This window comes from Hesperophylax consimilis, chromosome 19 (genome assembly GCF_061612785.1).
Source record: "Hesperophylax consimilis isolate HC1 chromosome 19, BYU_Hcon_1.0, whole genome shotgun sequence".
Lineage (NCBI taxonomy): Eukaryota > Metazoa > Arthropoda > Insecta > Trichoptera > Limnephilidae > Hesperophylax > Hesperophylax consimilis.
In genome coordinates, this window is record NC_142854.1 from 23495751 (window position 1) to 23501444 (window position 5694).

Below are 5694 nucleotides of genomic sequence, written 5' to 3' on the forward strand. Positions count from 1 at the left end.
TCTTTTTGTTGAACATGAATAGTTACAGTCGGGACATGAAAACGGTTTTTCTCCACTATGGGTCAGCAAGTGACGTGTTAGATTTCCCTTTGTTAAACATGAATAGTTGCATTGGGCACAAAAAAATGGCTTTTCTCCACTGTGAGTCAGCAAGTGACGTTTTAGAATTCCCTTTGTTGAACATGAATAGATACAGTCGGGACATGAAAAAGGTTTTTTTCGACTGTGGGTCAGCAAATGACTTCTTAGATCTCCCTCTGTTAAACATGAATAGTTACAGTCGGGGCATGAAAACGGTCTATCTCCACCGTGAGTTAACATGTGCATTTTTAAATATCCCTTTCTAGCACAACGATAGTTGCAGTCGGGACATGAAAAAGGTTTTTCTCCACTGTGTGTAAACATGTGCCTTTTTAGTAAATCTTTTCTCAAACCCAAATAGTTGCATTCCGGACATGAAAAAGGTTTTTCGCCACTGTGGGTAAGCATGTGCTTTTTTAGTAAATCCTTTGTCACACCCGAATAGTTGCAGTTGGCACATGAAAAAGGTTTTTCTCCACTGTGGGTCAACAAGTGACGTCTTAAATCTCCCTTTGTTGAACTTGAATATTTGCAGTCGGGACATGAAAAAGGTTTTTCGCCACTGTGGGTAAGCTTATGCTTCTTTAGTAAATCCTTTCTCACAGACGAATAGTTGCAGTCGGCACATGAAAAAGGTTTTTCTCTACTGTGTGAGAGTATGTGTCTTTTTAGATTCCCCTTAATAGAACATAGATAGTTGCAGTCGGGACATGAAAAAGGTTTTTCTCCATTGTGTGTGAGCATGTGAATTTTTAGACCCGACTTTGTAGAACATAGATAGTTGCAGTCGGGACATGGAAAAGGTTTTTCTCCACTGTGGGTAAACATGTGATTTTTTAGATTCCCCTTGGTAGCAAAAAGATGGTTGCAGTTAGGACATGAAAAAGGTTTTTCGTACGTCTTCACGTTTGACAAGTCTGAAAAAGATTATGAATGAAGCTCTTGAGTTAGGTAAATTCATAAAAAAACGCATAAATTAGGAGAGCACGAATTTTTAACTTTAACAAAACAAAATCGTTTATACCTTCTGTGTGGGAAAATCTTTCGGAGCGCTCTAAGCATTCCTTTTTAATATCCGGGAGGTCTACGTCAATATCTGAGTAATGAATTCCCATTCCAAACTCCTCTCGTTGTCCAGGTTCTATCTTGATGGTAATAGTCTCCACATTAATGCTACCTGGAGAAACAAAACAACAATACTTACGTTGACATGCAAATACGAATAACCTATTGAAATTAACCTAAGAAAACTTATTGTTTTAATAAAAAACATTTATTTACGATTGAAGAAATCATTGATAAATCTTGTAAAAGCGAATGGGATGAGGCACCACGAAGTAAACATAAAGTTATTTGCCTGCACTCCTGTAGAATGGATATTTTTTGGTTTATTATATTGTTAGTGAAATAATGTGTTTGTGCATGAAGTACCTACACATACTTTGATGAACGATCATACATAACATATATCATGTGTGGAAAATGTTTTATTAATTTTTGGATAGGGCCTGACACGCTTATTACGAATATTTTTTAGAAAAAAACTTTATATTCGCCTTAATTACTATAAAAGAAAACTTTTTGCATTTCGGGCGGCGGAAAGTAGTGAATTTAAATTTTCAATTGCGTTAACCAAAATTCACTTGGCGAATCGATGCGGCGGCAATCAGCTGCCATTAGGTACGTCACTGTTATGTTGGTATCCCTGATACATTGCGTAGATACGACTATGGCTAACTTCGTGGAATACAAATGGATTGGCGCGAAATTATGAAAACACAACAGAATTATAATGTTAACAAACTTTAATTTTTCTAAAATTGAGGGAGATACAGCCCTTTCTTTTGTATCACAAACCATGTTACACAAACCTAGCGTAGCCGTTAAACTACTTGAAAACTGGGATGTTTTTCTTGCCTTGACGCGAGCAGGCGTTATAAAGGGGCACTTTCTTTTGTATCACAAACCATGTTACACAAACCTCGCGTAGCCGCTAAATTACTTGAAAACTGGGATGTTTTTCTTGCCTTGACGCGAGCAGGCGGTATAAAGGGGACACTTTATTTTGCTTTCTACGCTTTGCTCTATCATCTTTTCGTATAGCCACATAATAGAATACTAACATAACAAAATTTGCATGTTTAGTGCCTCCCGCGACATAAATACTCATATTTATTTCTTCTTTCCGGTTTTTTTGTTCCCGGTTTTTTTGTTTCCGTTTCCGAACAATGCATTTACATAATTAGTTCCGTCTATTTCTTTCGCCGAACAAGACCTTCTAGTAGAAAAAATGTCGTGCAATTCGTGTTCGGTTGGACTTTTGGGGTTTGGAGACATCGTAAGAAATGAAGATGCCATGATTGAGTGGTTAAGAAGCCACGGAGTGCTTCGCCGGGAGAAAAAGTGCGAACTTTGTCAAAATCTTTGTAGCTTCTCGAAAATGACGTACAGTTGCCGAAAAACGTTTGTGGTGGATTCGGGCCACAATCGGGTCAAGAAAAGGTGCAAGTTTACTGTTTCTATAAGAAAAGGCACATTTTTCGGCCATCCAAATCTTTCAATCGCCAAAATATGCACCTTCGTGTCATTTTGGACGATGATGCGTCCACCTAGGACTACCTTCTTGATGGAAGAGATGGATATCAGCAGTGACACGGTCGTGAACTGTTCGTCGTATTGCCGGGAGGTTTGCGTGCTCTGGTGCGACAAAATGAAGCAGAAGATTGGAGGTGTTGGTATCACCGTGGAAGTGGATGAGGCAAAAATTGGAAAGCGCAAGTACAACCGTGGTAGAAAAGTGGACGGTAAATGGATTTTCGGTGGATTCGAAAGAGAATCCAAGAAAATGTTTGTCTGCGGAGTAGAGGATCGCTCCAAAGAAACCTTGTTGGAAATAATTAAAGCATACATATTACCGGGCACCACAATCATAAGTGATTGCTGGAAGGTGTATGATTGCCTTGGAAATGAAGGTTTCGTACATCTGAGTGTGAATCACAGTTTATCATTTGTAGACCCAGAAACCGGAGCACACACTCAAAATATCGAGCGGTGCTGGAGAGATGTGAGGGGAAATGTACCCAGATTCGGGAGGAGTAACCAACACCTCCAACTATAACGACGATGAAATCTAACATGATTCCAGTGCCTCAGCTTAACTCTGAAGTGATTCTGATTAGAGGTTCGTTTACATTATATTATTAATTCTGTTTTTCATAATTAAGCGCCTTTCATGTGTATCCCACGAAGATAGCAACGGTCGTATTTAGCTCTTGTTAATGCATCAGTGATACCAAAATAACAGTGCGTTCCTAATGGCGGCGCATTGTCGCCACATCGATTCGCGAAGTGAATTTTGGTTTTACGCAATTGAAAATCAAAATGCATAATTTTCCGCCGCCCGAAATGCAAAAAGTTCTTTTATAGTAATTAAGGCGAATATAAAGTTTTTTTTCTAAAAATTATTCGTAATAAGCGCGTCAGGCCCTATCCAAAATTTACCAATGTTTTAACTTTATAAATCGAGATTTTGTCAGCATTATAAGTTTGCTTAGTTTGACAGTTTACTGTGAAGATGCATTTTAAAGGAAATACCAGATAACTAATGAACGTCAAGATAGGACTCCATAAAGAGTGATACAATTTCTGTCTGCAAATCATTCAGAAACGGGAAATAATTCCTCAAAATCTTAAACATACTTCGTTTATTATTCTATTATTTATTTATATATTATTCTTATTTCCGTAATTCATCTTACTGGTTGACGGAGTGCTCTCCGCATACTGCGAAAATTCCTTTTTTATATCCAGGAGGTGGATATCTAGATGAGTATAAGATATTTCACCTCCCCGCTCTTCCTGGGACCCTGGCTCCACCTTGATGGAAACACTATCTGGGTTCGGAAGATCCATGGCCTTCTTTTACTTGGTCCCAGCTTAAAATAAATCATACCTGAAACAGTATATTAAGAAAACTACATAAAAGTAATCACTTTCAGTTGGAACGACATATTCAAAACCTCGGTGGTGAACTCGAACACTTACAATAATTATCATGGACGATTATTTGACCTATGCATCAAAGATGTCAAATATCAAGACCGAGAGTAAATATACAAAAGTTTTGTCAGTCATACGACTAAGTTAAAATGTTATTGCATAAAGCAAACAATGCTTGCAAGTGTCCCGTTGACAGTTTTTTTATAACGCTTATTATGCGAGTCATTCAATTACATGAAAAGAAACATAAACAAAAGGATTGTATATTATGTATTTTCTTCTCGTGGTGATTTAAATACAAACTAGAATTATGTTTACAATAAATAATCGTGCGGGAAAAACATATGCATAATAAAAATAGAATCAACATTTATAATATCCGGGATGGTATGTACGGTAATATATGGGATGGTCCGATGCTCTGTAGGAAACTCGCTTGCACAGCGCGGGTGTAAACTGTGCACCCCTAAAGTTTAAGTTTAGACTTACGGAATTCAATATCTCACGGCCGCCTTCACTAATAAAACAACAGACCAGAGACCGGGTAGTTCCTATAGAAAACTAAATCTAATGTTGACTGCGCAAATGCCAAGCTTGACTTGCAGTAAATATACTTATCGGGATTAATAAAACCTAATTAAATGAGTTATTATCGTGACAGTACAGGTTCAGTACAAGTTTAGAACTGTCAAATTTAGTATGGTGTACTTTTGAGGGAGTCGAACCAGTTGCTCCAAGGTCATCTGAGAGAAAGACAGCCTCAGTATCACTCTCGATCCCCATTCAGCACAGGAAGGATGCTTTAAATGGTTTTATCCGTGTTTTGTGACCAGATATGGTATACATAACTAAATGTACAACATTGGTTTCTATTTCAAGGTGTAGAGTAAAATAAACTATATTGACAATAAGCAAACGCTCGAAAAAATATTTGATGTTATACTTAATGGAATTGACTAATAGGAAAAAGTAAAAGTGTACTCTTCAGTGTCAACAGAAAAACTTACTAATCGTTCGGTTGGCATTTGTGACGTTTGTAAAATTACAATGAACAAACACATGTACCGTGAAAACTTTTTTGGTTTTGGGTAACTAAGTATTTTATATCGCGAATATTGCCAAATGTGACATATTCGTAAAATGAACATGCACCAATTAAGGGTTTAGGTTTTACTTGGTCAATATAACATTAACCTACTTACGTACAAGGCGACAATTCAAACTTTTAGAAGAAACGTCACTAGAAAAGTAGAAATGCAAGAATGGGATTAACTTTAGGATATAAAAGTGAAGGTCACTGAAGTAATACAAAACTGTATAAATGGAACACAAATATCATGCAGTTAATACGATATTACTTCAGATAAGCGGAGTAACAATGGTATTGTTCGGAATAACAAGATGCAAGACGCGAATCATAGATATACCTGTAAATACACCACTCACTAGATCGATATCTTCGTGATTTTTGTACTGAGCAAATTGGGAGTCGCTATATGCACAGCGACTAGTCGACAAGAGGCGTGGCCAACATATCCGAGCTGTTCCGAGTTGCAAAATCAGTGAAACGCGGTGGGCGGTGAAACGAAACGTCAGAAATGGCGGCTTTGAGTG

At 37.6% G+C, this 5694-nt stretch overlaps 1 long non-coding RNA gene across 1 annotated transcript; it reads right to left on the reverse strand.

The window, feature by feature from the left end:
- Window positions 1-261: 261 nt before the first annotated feature.
- Window positions 262-4033, reverse strand: LOC149415022 (uncharacterized). The gene is made up of 3 exons (XR_016303917.1): window positions 3840-4033; window positions 1106-1258; window positions 262-998 (listed from the first exon to the last, which is right to left on the reverse strand). It is a non-coding gene; the product is annotated as an uncharacterized LOC149415022 (long non-coding RNA).
- Between the last annotated feature and the right edge of the window lie 1661 nt (window positions 4034-5694).